Source organism: Dermacentor albipictus, chromosome 5, assembly GCF_038994185.2.
Source record: "Dermacentor albipictus isolate Rhodes 1998 colony chromosome 5, USDA_Dalb.pri_finalv2, whole genome shotgun sequence".
NCBI lineage: Eukaryota > Metazoa > Arthropoda > Arachnida > Ixodida > Ixodidae > Dermacentor > Dermacentor albipictus.
In genome coordinates this window covers 102,427,312-102,448,407 of record NC_091825.1, presented here as the reverse complement: position 1 = coordinate 102,448,407, position 21,096 = coordinate 102,427,312, and positions in this window count along the sequence as shown.

The window sequence follows — 21,096 nt, the reverse complement described above, 5'->3', positions numbered from 1 at the left end:
GGGGCGCCCCATCGCGCGACATAGCCACCGATCCTTCAATTGACTCTAAAATATACTTACTCGCTGGTGCACCTAGCAACCGCTCTCTCTGTGCCGTACGCTGAGCCTTGGCTATTTCATCTAAAGTATCATGCAAACCCGGTGAACCGTCAATATTGTCTCTTCTTTCTTTTCATCCCTTAACCCACTTTCCTGCCTATAGGGAAACCCCACTGGTCGTGCGTATATGGTTGACCTTCCTACCTGCGTTTCTTTCCGTTTTCTCGCTCTGTCTTCTCCAACCACGAGCTGCCGTGTAGGGGAGCATAGCTCGCAGCTGTGGAAGACGATGAAAATTTTTCGTGTAGTACAAACGGATACGGCTTATTCTCTTGGTAGTTGCCAACCAGTGGCGCAAAGAAAGATGAAATCTAAAGAGGTCAAGTAAGCGCTTTGGATCAGATAAACCGCTTTTTGGATACCTCAACATTTAGAAAGTGAGCGTTCTCAACCGGTGGTCATATCTGTCCGGTGTGTTGTTTTTGATGTCAATTAAGCAGTCGCGGGAAGGGAAGCGACCCCGACATTTGCAAAATAAATGGTGGACTATGGGTGAGCGCCTACATTTTTTTTTCCACTCAGTACGACCTCGCCTATCAACTGTGGGCCGTCCGGCACGCCGAGGAAGCCGCCCGAGTCCAAGGACTCGAGGCCGTCACCTAGGCTGGGGTGCTTATGGCCCCACCCCGCCCAAATCGCCGGACATTTGCAATAAAGTTTTCACTCACTCAGTCGAGTCTGGTTCAACATGCCCTCAGCTATGGTGAGAAGCCAACAACTAACATTACCTAGTACAGTTAATTTACTGCAAAGCCAAAGCAGCCACACCGCTAAAAGGCTCATTTGTCCCAAAGAGGAGACACAAAAATGAAGACTCATTGACGGTGACATGAGCGGCTGTGTCATCAATGTGACTTCCTTTTCCTGTGTGTGTCCTCTGTGCATTAGGTATTCATTTCGGTGAGTACCAGCTAGGCCAAGAAGCAGTTCACTTTGAGTGCCACTGGTTTTCATTGTGCCGAATACACGCAGAAGCGGCGGTGCTGTGACCGAGCGTCTGTATGGCTTCGGGATGAAAAGACCTCGTGGTCGAATTTCGAACGCACGATAAGATGTTCCACATTTTGAAGCTTCGCTTCTCCGATCGAAACCAAAGTCACAGTTCTTTTTTGTCTGAATAAACAATATCAATAGCTTTTGTGACATGAATTGTACTAACTGCGGACCGGCCGCATGCACGGACGCAAGCATGGAATGATTCGCATACAAGCGATTGAGAATCCTCCATTTCTATAGGCGGTCTTCAAATGAATGCCGCCTAAATGGTTACCTTGATGGCCTTCAAGAGCGCACGCTGAATGTTCTTGGACGGCATGGTTTGTGCACAGAGTTTCAGAGAAAAATTAGTCTGGCGCTATAGTGCCTGCGGGAGATGTACGGTGGTTTAGCAAACATGAAAATCACGGGCGGTACGTAAATTTGTCTAAAGGCCGTCAACGTGGGTTCGAACGGCTTTGTGACTTGGCTAGTTCACCATTTCCAAGAACCTACTGCGCTACAACTGCAGCAATGCGTAATTATTGCGCATGTGAGCAGCGACTAATTACCTGCCTTTGTTTAGAAAGCTACGAGTGCTTAAAATTTTAGGAAGATAAACCATAATAAATAGTGTCACAAGAACGCTTGAAATCACCAGCTCGAAAATTAAACCGAATCCATATTCTAGCGAACCTTCTCGTAGCAGATGAACAATCGCATGACCAGAATTTTTTCTAGTAATTACTTTAGGAAACTCTATTGGTGCATGAGCATAGTGCTTTGCGCGCTGACACGGCTTGCAGAGCAGTTGAGTGGCAGTCTTTGTACGCCTTCACAGTACGCGCGCTCAATTTCAAAATTGTGTGTTTGCTTAACGCTGGTGTCTTCGTTAGGACAGAATAATGTACCGGCAAAAAATACTTTTTTATTTATGAAGCAAACCTAAGTTCCTTTGGTTCTCAGACATAAATGAGGAAAGTATTTGTTACTGGTTTAAAGTTTTATTTCAGAAGCGCCATGACATGTTTGCAATATACAGATGTGAGGCTTCCACAACGGCAATAAAGAAACCTTGTTAACTGATAGTTGTAAACGTACAGCCGGTAACGACACAAGTGAAAATGAAAAAAAAAGCACCGATCGTCAGCTTTATTGTGCTATCTTACCAATAAACACCGAACTGTATCGCTGAAATCTCTGAGCGTCGAATGCAAATTTATTAACCAACAAGAATTATTCACGAAAAAAAAGGAATTCCTGAGTTGGAACAAATAGACGCAAACGTAACTTCTTGCCAATATGTTTAATGTGAAACTGCGTAGGGGGGGTGGGGGGGAGGGTTGCTGACATTAAGACAACAAATAAACTTGCAGCCGGCGTATACTAAAGAAATGATTATATAGGACGGATGCTTTTGTGGAACAACAGAAAAGCCACAGCATCGGTCACACATCTCTTATATGGAACGTCAGCTGCAAACAGTTTGCTTTGCTGAGGCATGCACTCGCCCCAACAGCTTCACTACGCAGGCCTTATTTGTGCTTTAGCTTGAGCAGCGAATCAGAACTGCGGGTAAACAGTGCCTTCAAGATACTGGACCGCGAGTAATTACAGAACCCAACAAACCAAGCAGTTCGGGCCTACAGCAGCTCAGAGGCCTTGTCATTGTGTGCTCGTGTGAGAAGTAAATTGTTCCGAGGTAAGCTTGTTTATTTGCCTCGCGGCTGCCGTGGATGCCCACGTTAATTAAATGAAGATGAACCACGGACAGAAGAACCACGCTGTGCTTAATTAGGAAAGTCCTTCAATATGTGGTCTTAGAGAGAGAGAGAGAGAGAGAGAGAGAGAGAGAGAGAGAGAGAGAGAGAGAGACGCTGGCAGGTGTGGTCATGCTTCGCCGACTGCTGTTAATGCTTTGTGCTATGCCTAGAATGTGTCGTTCAGGAATGCTCTGTTTGTAAAGCACAGATAACGGATGCCTCTCATGGGCAGCTCATCCAGTTAGCTCCGCCTGTTTACCTGTGGAAACATTTCTAGTTTGGTTTATTTTGCTTTTTTCTGGTCGGTATACCAAGCGACAGAGGGCGCTGAGGGCGGGCAGTCTGCAGCCTTGAAAAGCCCGTTCCATCTGTTCGTGTGTTTACTCTTTCCAGCCGAGCCCTCGCTCAGCTGTCCGTTGATATCTCTGTGCGTGCTCACTCTGCGCAAACATCGCTCGGGTTACCTCGAGCTTGAGTACGAGCCGGATCGAAACTAAAACCCCCGCTTCCCTGTAACCCTAACGGAATGGGGCTTATGATATTGTCTCTATGCACACTCGCGCAGTATTCTGGACACAAAATCAATAACAATTGCTTTTCCACTCAAGGGTAAGGTGGTTACAGGAGATGGAAGAATGCGAGCACAAGTGAACAGGAGACGGGACAGTGTTGTCCTTTTTCGTCCCTTTTACTTGTGCTCGCGTCTTTTCCCCATGCTGAAACCATTTTACGCTTACCCTGCACCAACTCGCCCAACAAACCACCCTGCTTTTCTAGTTGATCTCCTACATGATTTCATTCTGTAGACGTATTTTATTTCTTTAACCCTTCCTTATATATTACATCGCAGCAGTACCACGCCAAGATTGTGGCTATAGCCGGCTTTAGAATTACGAAAAAGCTCCACCCACAAGAGTGCAGTGCGACTGCCCCTTCTGAAAGAAAGTCGAGCCAACTGGAGTCCGCTCACAGCTTAACGACTTAACAGCTTAACGCTCCCAGCTTCTCTGGTACGTAAATGCTAGGCCAATTGAAAAATAAAGGCTACTTGTCTCAAGCTAAAATGTTACCTTTGTCGGAGAAATGACGTCGGAATCCCCCATAAAATTTGCCTGGACGTTCAGGTGGCAACCTGAAACCAGTGACACAAAGACCAGTCTTTGTGTCAAAAAATGTTTAAAACACGCTAACCAGCTTGACGACAGGTAAATTAGGGAACTTAATTGGCTGGTGCATACATGCAAATTGGGTTTTTGTAGGACAGCGTACATGTAGGACAGAGTACTTTACATGCAGGACAGAGTACTTTAAAGAGAGACGAGGAACATTACGGCGGTGCCGAGACGGGAAAGTTGCGACAAGACCTCAGCAACGCACGACCAGGGCACAGAGGTCGTGTTCGGTGCCGCGCTGGACGCTGCAAAGGCCTGAACCAACTTGGAACGGTAGAGCCACCGGCTCAGGAGCACCAGGCACAGGTAGAAGCCCATACCCTGAGTACACAACAGGCTGCTTCTCCCGCCTTGTCACGTTTCTCGCAGCATTCTTTATCAAAACTGCGCTGCCTCCCCATCCCAGACTCACGTCACATGACAGTCCGTCGTTTCTCTTCTCATAAAGTCAGTGAGAAGCAGAACTTCATTGTTAATCAGCAGATTAATCAGTGCGGGCACCCTCGGTCGAGGCCACCTCCGTTGGCGCATTCGATGGTGGATAACATGTTCGCCGCCAGGCACTCCTGATCTTGGAGTGTGGTGGCCGTGGTCCGCCGCCCAGGGGTTTGGGGGGGGCGGTCACGGATGGGAAGTGGGATAACGTAGTATATAGAAAAGGTTGGTGGCATATCCGCAGTATATACGAGAGGTGCTCGAGAGGTCTCTGTGCAGGCTTTCTTTGCAAATAGACCTTGCTGACCATGACTGCTGCCATCAGGCTGAATAGCACTCGAATAACTAACCGGCTCGTATGTAGGCCCTATTGTACTATCCCTACAGATGTACCGGTAGCCGGCCTTCTTCTATACGGCATTACGCAGTGAAACACGGAAAAGCACCTAAATATGCTCAGTGCAAGAAACATACATATTCAAGGGTATAATACCGTTATTAAAACGAAGCCTTCTAAGCCTTCTTTCACTGGGTTTGGCGCGTATGCTTGGTCAGGTTTTCGCCGATTAAAGTGGGCTGATCCTAAAGACAGTGCAAGCCGCATTAGTCGTGTCGTTTGAGTCTGCGCGTAGTGGTGTCTTGCTGGGAAGACAGGTCATTGCTATGCTGCGAAACGCTGCCCGGAAGGTAAACCATTTTATAGCATTTAATTAATCGCTTCAAGAAAGCTTCACTTCACATATATTCCAATATGTACGCTGGATCGGCATAATTTTTCTTCATGTCCACCGCATGTAGAAAATTGTCATCGCATAAAATAGCGGGAAAGGAATATCGTATAATGAGCGCACTCGCGTTTTCGTCGTTCTTGTCGTATTTTGTTTGTGACGGTAGCGCGCGCACCTCGTGACGTCAGTAACGTGTCATCGCATTAACAAGAAAGCAATATGACAAGATATGCAGTCATTTACTACGAATACCAGTTACAAGAACTGGAATGACGCCCACGACCACGACGGTACAGAACTGGTGACGACGACCGCAATGAACTACAGCGACGGACTGCATAAATTCTCGCCGTTATGCAGCGTAACTGCATATACCGCGTCTGGCTATATGGTGTGGCTTCTATGAAGGCCTGCTCGTTTCTCATGGATATGCCAGAAGCACTCACGTCAGTGACTCGTGCAACTGCGAAGAGATGATCAAACACGTGTCGTGTTTTGTCGTCGTTAATTATGACGCCGAACGTGATGCTGTTTGAAATGCATTAAGCAGGATGAATCGTACGCCGTCTTCAGCGACACATTCTTGGAGCCCTCGTCGCGGAATCGCAAGGCGTTGCGCATATTTCTGCAGTTGTGAATTACACTGGCCTCAGTAGCCAATTGTCGTGGGTATTCAGGGAATTGCCGGGCTGGCACGCTCAGAAATATTTTGGTCGCGGAAAGAATGGGCCTTGAATAGCATCATCGCAACGGCAAATTTCATAAATAAATGGTAACTGAATCAAATAAATCATCAAATATAAATAAATAAATAAATAAATAAATAAAAAGATAAATAAATAAATAAATAAATAAATAAATAAATAAATAAAAAAATGGAGGACGCTTAAGCTTCGCCTTCAAGAGTGGAACGCGACAGCGTTCCCGTCGACTCGCCAGGGGGTGTAAGACAATGGGCTACGGCGCAGAGACTACGCGCCCCGCATCGGACGCGGTGAGCGTCGAGCAACGCAGCGTTCGGCGCGGCAGCGAGAGAGAGAGAGAGAGAGACAAAGAGGAGGAAAGACAGGGAGGTTAGCCAGTGTAAGTACCGGCTGGCTACCCTGTGCTTGGGAAAGGGGTAAAGGGAATAAAAGGAGAAAGAAGAAGAAGAGGAGAAAAAAAATTAAGGAAATTCACGCAGTACCGCGATACTACGCGATACAACACTCAAAGGCGATCGCACAATTCGCATGTCCTTAAAAACTTCAGCAAAGCCCTTAAGGCCTTGAGTGCCGAAGCCCGTCTGGACCAGTGTCCTAGAGCCTTCTCCTCTGTAAAGGGGCGATTGTCCAGTTTTTCGAGCGCGGTTACGAGCACTGTTCTTGGCACTTTGTAGCTGGGACAGTCACAAAGGAGGTGCTGAATCGTCTCCTCGCAGCGGCGCGGCAACGAAATGTGCGCCTGAGCAAGCGACGAACGCCTGAGCCTTAGAAATAGCTCGTTTCTGAGGCAACAACGCATTCACTAGACGCGCTTTTGTACCACTTTGAAGCATCGATTCATGGCTCAGTGGTAGCGCCTCCGTTTCACACTCCGGAGACCCTGGTTCGATTCCCACCGAGCCCATGTTGTAAGTTGTTTCTTATTCATGAAGTGCCTGCTGGGATTTATCGCTCACGGCCAACGCCGCCAACGCCGACGACACTGGCTTTTCTGCGACACGAGCTCCTTAACGCTATCGCGTTAAAAATTGTGCAGGTACTGTCCCGATGATTGTCAATGTAAAGGCATAGCCGAACGCTTCTACAAAGCTATTCGCTTTATTAAAGGAATGATGCGGTTAAAGACCTGCATTTGTTGTAGTAGAATACTCGGGTAGCGTTTGTTGTTTCACTGCGTGATTCCACAGAGGAGACACCCACTAACCAGTACATCGGTAGTGGTATAGTGCAGACGGCTATACATATAGCAGATTCGTCCTATGCGTATGTGGTATTCTCTCCAGTTGGCGCGAGAGCCGGCATTGAAGGCGACTGCCATCCTTCTCTACTGCCGCCGCACCCCTCTCCCGCAGTGGCCACAGTGCTAAAGGGCGACGACAGGGAGAACAGCTATGTCCATAAATAGTTTGTTTAGCGTAAAATAACAGACACAAGAAAGACGACAAGACAAGGCGAATTGTCCTGTCGTCTTTCTTGCGTCTGTTGTTTTGCGCTAAACAAAGTATTCATGGATTCGCACCAAGTAGCCCGCCAACGCATTGTGCTGAACAGCTATGTCCTTCCCGAGTGCTCCACCACGGTGCCAACTTTCAGACGCTCAAAAGCTTTCGCGCGTCATTACGTGTGTCTCGAAGAGCTAAAGTGGCATCCGGCGATGAAAGCGTCCCGCTACTCGGTTGCCCGACAGCAACTTACCTCGGCATCGTCGGTGAGAGTGCGGCGACCACGACGACAACGGAAGAAAGAGTTTAAGAAAAGCCATTCGCTTACAAAAAAAGAAAAAAAAAAGAGAGGGCCGGTGGCACCTTCACGTGCTACGTGACTATTCGTTTCACCAGCGCATGCCTCTGCAATCAAGTGGTCGCCGTGACAAACTTGGCGCCGGCCATCGATTTCTTCATCGAAAGGTATAGAAGCAGCCAGGCGTGCCTCCGCTTCATGTCAAGTAGTTGTGCTTGCGAAAGAAAAGGTTACGGGTTGGCACCACGTGCACAGGCGAACGCGATGTTGTTACTGACGGAACGCGTGCGGCCGCACTGCAGAGCTTCATCCTGTTGCTGCGTAACTTGTCCGTAACTGCCTTTTGTGTCTTTATGTTGTAATGGCAAGCCGCTCGTCAATAACACGACAGCGCACCGGCGCAAAACAAAAGAAAGAGAAAGAAAACACGGGTCTTCCACGTTTTGCGGTATACTCGACATGCATATTTGGGTGTCAGCTCGAAACCACGAATAAGATGCTTAAAGTAAAGCACGGTGGATTGCAGGGAGGCCGCCATCGTCTACGACATCTAGCGACCAGGTACGTTCGCGCTTTACCTCCGCGGCACCGACTCACATCAAAGAAGCGCCTCGAGAATGGCGTATACAGTTCCTCACAGCTGACGAGACAGTGGACTCAAAACTGTTTTGCGCTTTCGCAATAGTTCTGGGAAGCCCCTTGCGAACAAACAGCACCTCCCTGCGGCTGTTCTTGGCATACGGCGTTTGGTGTGCGGCCTGAGAGAGCTTTGTTTTCTTGCTTTCACATTTTTTTCTTCTCTTTCTTTTGCAGTTCTCTAGCGTGATCTTGCCGTCCCACCGCAGTCCCGCATCTGATGTCCCACGTAGCGCGAAATTTGGGGGCACACAAAAGCCACTCGAGTGTATGCGCCCGTTCTCCCAACGTGAAGCGCTGAAAGAAGCAAAGGCTCCTTCAATGAAGATTCGCGTGGTATTCGCGGAGGATGCACCTGTAGCCCGACGAAGCGTTCGTTGATGTCGACATTGGAAATATTTGTTCAGCTAATGTTTCCTGAACTTTTCTTTTTCAGATGACCGAACCAGATGTAAAGAGTACTGACTGAGACATTACAAATTTTTGAAGAGAAAATATGCGGGACCTTTTCAAAGGTAAGACGCGTACAAATCTATAGGTAAGAGGCCGATCTCGAGAAAAAAAAGGAATAATCAAATCTGTTATTTCTGCACAAATATCATTCAAGCGTGAAATCTAGCGTGGAACGTGTTTGTCTTGTTTGCCCGAGTTTCAACGCACCCTCTTTGGTTTATGTTAAAACGATTGTGCCGTATCATATATAAGAACTTTAGGTGAAGGAGTTTAGCTCGACTTTGGAGACAACTCCGCACGACATTATAATCCTTTCGGGGAATCCAGGCATCACTAACGATTGAAAGTGTATCTAACCGGTTTCCGCTGCAAGTTTTCAACCGTGTTTAGACCGCTACTTGTGAAAGGGAACCACATTATATTACCATATACCACACGCGTTCAGACAAGTGTGATGCATACAAAAAATATAGTGCCACAGTATAGGCGAGGCGTAGCCTCTGTTTAAGGAAAAATAAATTATTTATGACTTTGGCGGCTATCGTTTACACGTGCCCTGTCCGGTTGAGACCGGGCGAGATTGTAACACATTTGAACTGGCTTACGCTACGGAACGCGATATTGTTAAAACCGTAAGAAGAGGCTTAGCTTGTTTTCTTCTTTTGTCATTGAGACTGCGATTCTATTATCGGAATTAATGACCACCTGTCAGTCAGAATACCAGTGTGGTACTTTGTTCAGTGCACTGTTAAGTTGAATTTAATCATTGCAGTCTTTAACTTCTTTGTACAATGTACAATCATCTGCAAATAACCTGATATTTACAACCATTGCTGGCCCGAACATTTATAAGGAATAAAAATAATATCAGTGCTAAGACGGACCCCTGAGACAGGCGGGAAGTGACGCTTAGTGTATCAGAAACATGATCACCGCATTGCACACTGCTGGCGGCCGGATGAATGACTACTAATCAAATGCGATGTAATAAAGCCAGAAAAGAAAAGCAAATGAGAACGGCTTATAGCCAGGATTGCTTGATGTTGCGATGTGGATAGCTAAACGAAATTCAACCGCGAAGCTCCGGGGTTGAACCACGCTCTTACATGTACGCAAAGTGGCGAACACACAAGGTCAAATGACTTGCTATGTTTATATCGAACTCGGTCGATATCTAATTTATGCCCACAGCACGCGCGTGCTTCGTCGTGTCGGGCTCATTTCAAGAGACCAAGTAACAGTGCGTGCGTCGTTCAATCTATCACGGAGCTGGCGGCAACAAATTCGTGAGGTCTGTTGTTGACAGAACGGCTTTGAACGCGAGCGGGTCGTCCATCACGTGACAGGTGACCGTGTTTGCACGACACACACACGCAGACACACGCACACGCACGCACTCACGCAACATGTTTCAGAACGTTCATTCGATGTACTTCAGTGCAGCGAATCCAGCGCAATGAGAGTGGCAGTAACCACAGAAGAAAAAAAAAGAATGTTTCGGCTTGGACATTTTGGACAGATTGTGGTTTCACGTAATGTAAGCTGTAGCAAAGAGTGGGGCGCTGTCGAGAAGCCGAGCGGGAACTTCTTGGAGTTTTGAGAGCACGCTTACTAGTGCTGCGGGAGGTTAAAAAGAAGGAACGGTTCAACGGAAAATATCAACAAACCGTAAAAAGAGAGCTATTAGTAAAAGCAACATTGGAGCCTTCAGAAGAAGGGGAAACAAACAAGCACGGCAACAAATTTTTGTGTAGTTGACGGCGCACAGTTTCTTACCACGTGCATCTGTCGTGCACTGTGGAATTTGACGATGCAAGGCAATAGCGAAAGTTTGAGCTGGGCGTGGCCACTCGCTCTTTCCTGTTATATTTAGCATAGCGTTGCCATTTTACCGTTACCGCCACGATCAGCGCCACGACTGCATGTAAGCAGTGATTACCAGACTTCGGTAAGTTTATTGGAACGGCCGGTTATCGTGACTGCGTAAAAACATGGCAGTGCCCAGGTAGCGCGCTTCGATCCTAATTACTCGCAGCGCGTTGTGCTAGCAAGAAATAAACTGCATAAATGAGCCACCTCTTAGTATCATTGCACGTTAAGGACAAATAAGGTATCTTCTGCGCTAGTCTAAATCAAGACTTGCTTGCCTGGGTGCCGTCTCATCTTGTCTTTAGACTTTCACCCCCCCCCCCTCACCCCTCTTCCCTTTAAAAATATCCTGGGGTTCTACGTGCCAGAACCGCGATATCGTAATAAAGAGGCACGGTGTAGTGTGGGACTCTGGATCAATTTTCTCTACTTGGGGTTCTTTAACGTGGCACTTAAATCTAAGTACACGGGCGTATATTTTTTGTGTATTTGGCCTACATGCGTTCCCCATAATGGTAAACGTAGAACCCGAAAATTTAATAATTTAATTTTGACGCCGCCGAAATACAGCCTTCTCACACTCGCCATAGCATCTCGGGAAGATCACGTGACTTGTGATCGTTGGCTCGGGGCCACGCATGCATGCGTCATCGGTATCCGTGGTCATACCGACGACGACTGCTCAGACGGCGTGCCGGGACCTCGAGTGTCCTTAAATTTGAATACAGCGCTGCGGAGCTAAGGCGTACAAACAACGCAAACACGAGCACAGACGTGTTTATGCTCTGTGTGTCCGCCTTTTATAATTCGGCAGCGCTGCATTCTAACTATGCTTTTCCAACTAGCCGCAACCTAACCTTTAACCTCGAGTGTCGGTATGATTGCTATCGCCATAGCCGTGATGACCCGGGAAAGAATTTGTGCGCGACCAGTGGCATCCTTGCCTTAATGCTGCTCTCCTTTATTCGACCGTCTATACACATAGGAAAAATTTATTGGACCGGTAAATGCTTGTTTTGCACATGCAAATGCTCAAATCCACGTGGTAAAACAGTGGGTATGGCGTCGCGCTGCAAAGCAGTAGGTTTGATACCGGGCCGCTGCTGCTGCATTTCGATGGGGTGGGGGAAATGCAAGACCGTTCATGTATCGTGTATTGTGTGCGCGTTAAAAGAACTCCGGGTAGTCAAAATTAATCCCATGTCCCCTCGCTGTTGTGTGCCTCATAATCGTATCGCGGTTCTAGCACGTAAAAGCAACCCCGAATTTGCGATTAACTTCGCGTGCAACTTCCACGCCGTAGTGGGGGCGACTCCGGACTAATTTCAACCCCCTGGGTTTTGTTAACGTGCCCCTAAATCTAAATACAGGAGTGTTCCTTTTTACTTTGCGCGAAAGATTTCGTTGTAACACTTTCAGGCGAGCAACATGAAATCGCTTAGGACGTGATTCGCAGCGCCTCCCTGTGAAGTTGAATAACTGCTTCTTTTTAGAATTTGCTGGCAAAAAATGGCGATTGAAAATAAAACACGTTGTAGCGTTCTTTCTTTTGCTTTGTTTTCGCGATTCCTAGCAGCAACGGTAAGCAAGTCGCTGCTGACGCGCAAAAAGAAAGACTCTGGCAGCAAAAAATTGAGGCGAGGCATGTGCGCAACCTGCATACAACGCTGAATTATTGAATAGAAAGGGCCATTTGCACAATTGAGTTCTCGCTTTAGTGGGTCCATCCGGGATATTGGCTTTCCTTTGCAACTGTAAAACGATTGCTGTCCTGCGGAAAAATCGACCGTCATTGTAGTGAGCATTTGAGCGGGATATGTTCGGCTGTGTTCTGCTGAGCAATGCTGTCGCGCAGCACTAACCCACCTGATGAAGGACGCGCTCCGTCTTTGCATACGCAAGATAATCGCTTGGGTGCAAACATATTATTACAAGTTGTGCTGCAGCCTTTGATGTGATTTGACTTCTCTTGACATTGTTAGGTGTTTGAGCAGGCTGTTTGTTAGGTGATATCAGGCTAAACTGTGAAGAAGGTTTTTTTATTTGTGTCATTTAAGTCGGCCAGAGGTAGTCACTGGTAAAAACATGTGTAACGAGAACATGTTATAGCAATATTGCTTATATATTTACAGTGGTAATGCCCACGCGCTTTACGTCGGCATGGTTGTGCAGAGGAAAGAAGCCATTACTCGATCATGCATGTCTCGCGCCACACATGACGTAATCGATGCTGGACGTAGCTTCGGGCGCGGTGTTCAAAGAAGCGTAGCCCGGCAGTACGTTCCAAACAGGAATGGTCTTGCTTGAGAGAGCTCACTATGCCATAGGTGGTATAATTTAAACTGGTGCTCATCAAGAGTTAAAATGCCTACAAGTATGCAATTTGTTGCTGAAATTTCACGCTTGCTCGGCTATGATTTTTCGAGATTCAGTTACATAGCAAGAGGTTATAAGAATCTGCAGTACAGAAGGATAATGTACAATGCAGATCGGCCTTTGAGTAAGGCGAAAACGAAGAGAAAAAATATTCCCAGTTGTCCTTAGCTAAGCCTAAGAGACGCGAAGGCTAAAGCCTTGTAAAGTCGACTGCAATTTACCTTAATCCACCATAATCCTCCTTAATTCACCCTAATACACCTTAATCCTCTCTCATCCACCTTAATCCACCGTAGTAGGCCTTATTTCACCTAAATCCACCTTAATCCAACTTAATCCGCCTTAATCCACCCTAATCCTTCTTAATTCACCCTAAGCTACCTTAATAGTTTCTCATCTACCTTAATACATCGTAGTCAACCTTAATCTCCTGAATCTAGCTCAATTCACCTTAATCCTCCTTAATTCACGTTAATCAGCTTAATCCACCTTAATTCACCCAAATACACCTTAATCCAATCACTGATCAATCATGAATTAACTTTGCTAATCAATAATCACCTCTTAACACGGCTGGACATGCTTTGGTTCGTTTCTTGTCTTCCTTGGGTCACGTGATATTTCCTGTACCTCACAACGCGACCTTGAAACATAGAGATCTAAGGTTAATTTTCGTTTTTAAATATGGGAGCAAACTTGCCACAAACACAGAAGGAAAAGCAGCGTCAGTGGCGGCAAACAATAGCTCTCGTGTGTGTACGGCTCGCTTAGGGGCTCGGGTCCTATATAGGGTCGAGCTTGCCTATACGCGCGATCGACAGGAGGAAAAGGTCGCATATGAATAATGCATGGAAAGCGAACCAGATGCCCGAGCCTCCGAAAGATATCGTGAAGAGAAGGAAGAGAACCGGCGACAGGGACGCCGTTTTTTTGCGGTAATGACTTCTTCGCCCGACATTCTACGATTCTCCTATAAATAGATGATGGCTCGAGATGGGAGATTGATTGAAGCCGGGACATAACACGCTGTCTTGTCTGGGGCGTTTCTGCCCAAGGATGGCCCTCCCGGAGGCAGCTTTTTATTTTTCTACGTGAGTATTTTTGATTTCCTCCACTTCCCTGGCAAAGTTGCTAGCGATATCCAGGCCCGAAGTTTCATCATATGACGAGATCTGGAAGTATTCAAGAAGACACCGGGCATTGCATTTACGCTTACGCGGCAGAAGAGCGAATTCTGTGAGTTTTCTCTCATGTATACTCACAGAGTGCCCTTCATCCCGCTTGACTCACCGGGGTTGCTTAGTGGCTATGGTGTTGGATTGCTAAGCGCGAGGTCACGCGATCGAATCCTGGCCACGGTGGCCGCATTTCGATGGGGGCGAAATGGGTAAACACCTGTGTGCTTAGATTTAGGTGCACGTTAAAGAAACCCTGGTGGTCCAAATTATTTCGGTGTCTCCCACTGCGGCATGCCGCATATCAAATCGTGGTTTTGGCAGGAAGAAACGCCGTAATTATTTTAAAATTAATCCAGATTGGGAGAAAGTGACTAACCTGAAAAGAAAACGTTCATAAGAAAAGTAGCCACCAAGGGACCGCATGCTGCTGCGAACATAGGGAAGGCAGCGCGAAACTTTACATGCCAGTGTTAGCAAGCCTGGGATCGCTTGTCACGCTTGAAAAAAAGGTACGCAACTCAAGCACGACCAACGAAAACACACTTGCAAGTGTAAAAACTGCGCGTTATATTGGAATTTCAAGTTTTATTTGCGGCCATTTCGTTAAAGCGGTTAAGCAACTACCGACTTTTCTGTGAATGGGCAGGCATTCGCCTATTTTCTCCCGGTGGCACATTGCAGGCGGGAAAGCCCGGAATCGCAACTCGGAGATTTAAAGCATGCCTGTAGGACACTGTAACTGCCCCACAGAACCGTTGCACCTATTCCGTAAAACCTCTGCGTGTTTTACGTAGTGGTCTTGGGTAATTAATGCGAAATAAGCATAGAAATCTTACCGGCGGCCGTGCGGACATTTCACGAAGACATTTAACTTAGAGCTCGTGGAACTATAGAATTTGGTGCAAATATACTTTTTTAGGATGCCGCGGAACCACAGCGATATTTATTAGCATATACAGGGTGGCCAAACTATCATGCACGAAGATTTCAAAATATGCAAATGCCACGTAATTGACCAGAGTTAAGGCAATGTTGTTTGCCGTTGCTTGGAGATAGATACACAGATTATTTTTGTTGCATCCCACCTATTTACATAATTAGTCTTAATTAATTATTCAACTTCTCATATATTATAATTAGATTATAAGTGTCAATGAGAAAATTGTAGACCAACATGAAAAGCTCTCGATACAGCCCGCGAATACACGTAAAATTTCCACGCGATTGGCCGCTTGAGGCACTCTGCGTGTATTTGTGGGCTTCTTTCACACACGGAAAAACACTTTCATGTAGCACGTATTGAGCAACATAGAGGTGTATCAGGACTTTTCATAATTCTCTACAACTTTTCTCATTGACACTTTTGATCCAATTATAATATTTGAGAAGTTTATTAACTAATGAAGACTAATTATCTAATTGGGCGCAATGGAAAAGAACATCTGTGTATCTCCAAGCGACGGCAAACAACATTACCTTGGCTCTGTTCAGCTAAGTGTCTTTTGCATATTTTTAAATATTGGTGCATGGACACTTGGGACACGCTGTATTATGCCTAGCACATTATGTCAACGGCCTGACAGCGTAGACTTCGACAACGGCTCACATCACTGGAAGTGCGTATTATTACTCCTTTATCACTGACGTGGTAGGAGGAGATGGGAAACACATATTACGAGGCTGGCTAATACATGTCTCTTCAACAGGTGGTGCACCTACACACACTCGTACATAAGGGGAAAGTGCCCATAGAAAATGAGTACCAGTGGCTAACTATCGGAGCAGAAATGTGGAGGGAGTTCAGGACAGTTAAACGTTATTTTCTAAGCCGTGCAAACACGTGCGAGAGGCAACTCTAATTTGTACCGTCACGACTGACGGACTTACAAAGTAGCCTATCTATCGCCACAAGTACGGACGATATGTTAAGCGGGGTCCTTCTTTCGACACACAATGCTCTTGATTATATAGATTACCTTGCTGACTAGAGTAAATCGATTATCGTGGACGTACAGGAGTTTAAAAATATATATATTCCAAATGCAGACGTATAGCCAACGCTATAGAAAGAGAAAACACCCAAAGCAGCACACCCCAAGGGACATTTTGCCATTACGACGGCTGCTGCGGTTTTGAGAGGGTTATGTAGACAAAGCGGGCCTCGCAAACACGCCCCAGATAACATCTCGCGGTCCCCGAGGTTGTCAAAAGCAAGGCACGTAAGCGACGCAACAATCGAGCGAACGAAGCAGGGGAGGACACGACGAAACGCCAAAGCGGAATCCTCCGATCCATCATGTCTCGAGCGCTGCCTGTTCCGATAGAGGGCGCTTGTGTGGACAAAGAACTCCACTCGCTGTATTATGTCGACTGAGGCGATGCCATCTAGGCCATGGCCGCCGTCCCCGAGCACATACTCTTTAAAGGCCAACTGTAAAAAAAAAATCACCCAGTTAAACTCGAAAGGCGAACTATCGATCGGGATAGCAAATTATTATACACAGCTAGAGGAAGTAAGGATAGTAGTTTTATCCACCGTATGACTTTGTAATCATTCGCTTACTAACTAAATTAACAAGCAAGGTGTCCCACGCGCACAGGCAAACGTGAACACATCTCGCTCGATGACCACGGACACTCACTGTCAGAACGCTCGCACGAGGAAGACCGGTGGCAGCAGCGCGTGACTTGCTTTTCGTGTTGCCTCTCGTTTCAACGCGAACTAAGCGGCGAGAACACATCGCACACGAAGCCATCAGCCCTCGGCGCGCCTAGACTCTGTAGCCATCACAGATCGCTTTCATGAGATAGAAAGAAAGACGAAAATAGGGACCACATGGCCACGCCCAGCCACACTATAGGCAGACGCCGCGGAGTAGCGCTTCCCCTCCTCCTCCCCCCTGCGGCCTTGCGCGCGCCACATCGAGCCTTCTCGACTCGCCCATGCACACTTTCACTCGCACCCAGAGCACACAGCGCACGGCTGTGACGTTATCGCACTTGTACTTTATAGGGAACATCACGACGACGATGACCTAGACGACGACACCGACGGCAGAAATGCGGCTCGAGTGCCCATGTAATTGCCACAAGAGTAAAATAAAGAAATCTGGGGTTTTATGTGCCAAAACCTCGATATGCAGTATGGAACTCCGGTTAATTTTGACCACCAGGAGATCCATAACGCGTATGCACGGGCGTTTCGGCATTTCGCCCCCATCGATTTTCGGCGGATTTTGATAACGCGCCCACCGGGTTAGCAGCGCAACGAAAAAGCCACTACGCTACCATGACGGGTGCCAACTGAAACAAAATTTGGGCCGCGTAAAAAACGTAGTTTAAGATAATGCAGATGCAGAGGTAACCTCGTGAGAAATTTCACGCTTGTAACACGAGTCGATGCGTCACGAAAAGCTCGAGAGGGTAGGCGCTTTGATATCAAAACTTCAGAAAAAGCCGCAGCATGAGCGCGGTACTTCAGCATGATCGATTAGATTGGGCAGCACCCTTGGCGCACCGGAAGTATCAGAGGTGTAGGCCTGGGATTTGCTTTGGCGCTGTTCAAAGGCTGCTAAGAAAATCAGTTACCCAGCCCTGAAGCTTTTCCAAGATTGCCTCAGTAGTGCATACTACTAAATCAAAACGAATTTAGCCAAGTAAAATTTTGTTGCAGTTGGCCTCTATGCTGCTGCAAATGCGAAGTCGAGTCTCGCTGCGGTGATAGAACAAGCGTCACTCGTGAATCTCGCTCACCTGATTTGTCCGTGACCAGCCAGTCTTGTGGGCAGAACATTCTCGTCGACACTTGTCCACCTATTTTGCTCCCTTCCGCAGCGCGGCGTAAAGACTTCGCTTTCTTCCTCGGGCGCTGTGGCAGGTTAGGGATCTGGCTACCTGGGTAAACTCGAACGCTTCCGATGTGGTTTTCACTGTTACTCGCTAGCAAGGGATGCTGGTTTACTTTGCCTGCTGTGTATACGACCTTCGATGACTAGCTGCTTCTCAACGAACAAGACTAGGCTTGGCTTCCCGTTTGTAGAGCAAAGTTGTTTCTTCGCGAGGGAAAATACTTCATTCTTTTGTAATTTTTTTTCGTTCTCATATATTTTTTTTGCAGTTAGAACTACCTACGTGTTTTTTCTGCCTTTTCGTTTGTCAGTTGCTGCGTGTTCTTTTGTTTTTTTTTGTTCCTAATGACGCCTGCTATCCACCGTCCTGTCCTGTCTTCACCTTAGTCTTTGCGGCCTGTCGCCTTTTTCTTTCTTCCCTCTTTACATACATTTTCAGCTTCTTTTTCTATCCCTTCCTCCCTAAAGAGGAGGCAGGGGTTGTGCCCATCTCGGTCGAAGTTACCGGCCGGCTTCATCTCTATTTCCCTCTCTGTTGATTGTATATGTGTGTTTTTATATAAATAAAAAATAATTTGGAAGTATCAGAGCTGGTGTCGTACTGCATGGTAGACATGGACGTACGGGGTAACACGCTAAGATAACAAAAATATAGATTAACGTATCCATTGAAGTAGCCAGCCTCGGTAACTCTTAGTAGGCATGCTCGTCAGTGTGATATGTACTTTTGGTAATTCGAGACGACATGATCTCGTACTAGTAGATTAGACAAGATCCACGGGCTACACGATTGCGATGAGAACGAAAGCCTGGTTCAAGTACAGAGGCCTTTAGTTTTGAAAGTAATGTCGTGGTAAGCGAATGTGTTTTCATGAAGTTAGGCTAAGAAGTGCGTTAGCATGCAATCTGTTGGCATTGAAGCGTATTGCAAATAAAGTTTTGCTTTGCCGATATATTGGCTTCTGCAGACAGTGCCCTAGGGTATGAATGTGCAGCTGGAGGTATCACAATTGAATTTAACTTCACCCTAAAGTTATGCCGCGTGGTAAGCTACGCTTATAAAATAAAACCAGTTGTGGGTTTTTAAAGTGAAGTCCTAAAACGTGCTTGCAGCGGACTGTGTGTTGTCGGCATATGCCGACACACCTTGCAATGCGCTTTTTTGGAAGGAGTACAGCCGTATTATCCTGTGCTGACTCACTTACTTTTAATGACTTAATCATATCGCGGAGCCCCTTAGACCATCAGCAGACAACGCGAGGTGGTCCAGGAAAAATGTTGCTAAGATGTTCACTTTGGGCAAGTATATCGTGGGGATGTTTCAATTTAGCGGAAAACCCCTGGCACTCATGCTGAGTGTGTAAGTATACAAAACTGCTATGAGCGCGTTTCTTCAGGCATGAGATTGCCGCTAGGGTTGTCGGCTTTGTGCAACTGGTCTGCTCGGTTTATGGCATCACCAGTTAAGTTTGATGCATACTTATCGCATACATGCTAGGCATGGCTGCTCTGAACATGCAGAACTACGGGGTCCTATCAGTAGCTTTGCGGAACAGTATTATCAACAGTTTCCCTTGTGGTATTGTGACAGGGACGCCCAGAAAATTAAAAGATGATGAGACATTATGAAAACACTAGAAAAAAGGATAAAAATAATTAATGGCTTCTACTAACCCTTAGAGGCTCGTCTTACCATGCGTCCAAGTCAATAAAATGTCATCTACGAAATGCTTATAAAAGAATGGCCTTGAATTAGCACTTCAAAGAAGTCCATTCTCCAGAAAGCTCATAAAGATGTTAGCGTAGTTTGGACCTATTTCAGTTCTCATTGATGTGTTCTTGAGGGCAGCGTAATGGACATTATTAATTTCAAACTCGTTAAGTTTCGGAATGGTCTCTAATAAACATTCAAGCGCCTCTTCCTTAATCGGCTTTTCGAAAAGCGATTCTTCAATGTCTTTTGGACAGCGGAAATTCTATTGCTAAGCGGAATGTTGATGTAGAGAGCGATGTGGTGTCGGACAGTACGGGGTCTGAATTAAGAGGAATACTAACGTTTAGGATATCGTGAAGAAATATTTTCGTGCCCTTTATAAACGACGCAAATGTGCCAGACGCCTGATTGATCAGTGAGCCAACGTAGCTTGATATAAGTTCTTGGTGAAAGTGCTTACCCCAGAAATGATCAGCTTGTGAATCTTCGTAAGCAGGTAAAATCTACTAACCATGGAACCGAACGGAACCAGTAACCGAACAGTGTTCTCTTCTAATATTTTCTCGTTTAGTAGTGCCGTAGGTGTGTCCTTGAGAAATGATTTAAAATTGCCGATTGGGTTGGATGGCAGCGCTTTGTGAAGACTCCTGAGAGCTACCTGTCAGCTTCGTTTGCATAAACCTGCTTATTAGGGATAACAACTGCTCCTCCTTTATCTTTATGTTTCACAAACATATCAAGATTGTTGGATAACGGTTGGTGCGCAACTTTTACTTCATTCGTCAAATAGAGCCGGTAAGGGACGCGGGTCTTTTATGTCGGCGTCGCAGATATCATGTTGAACAGCGTTGATGCCCACATCTAGATATTTTACATGCTGCAACGGCGGTGTCCAGCGATTCTTTGTACAGGCATAGGAATCCTTTACTTCTGTTAAGATTCTGGCGGCCTTGAAAATGCACACACAGGCGCATGTAAGTTCTAAGGCGAACGCCTCGCTCTAGTGCCGACTTTTCAGGCCTTAAGCCTTGTCAACCAAGAAACGCTATTTGCAAGCTCGTAATATTCTGGCAAGAAAATAATAACTGCAGCAGTGAATGTTGCATTCGTATACAGCGCGGCTGTATACGAGGTCAGTCCAGAATTAATGAAGGGGGAGGCAGTAGGAAGTTTTCAGGAAAGGCTCGGAGGAATGGAAGTGCTTCGCTGTCGAGGACGGAGTGAGTGCTTCCTGATTTTGAATGCACTTGCCACGTCGGGAATTAGGGATGCGTTATGGATGGGGATAAGAGCCAGGGATTCGCAAGCAGACGGAAGGGGAGAAAATCGGTGGCAATTTTTCTTTCCCTCGCGCATTGAGCCCCTGGAAGCGTACGTAAGCAGGCTGTTGAAAAATGAACAACTTA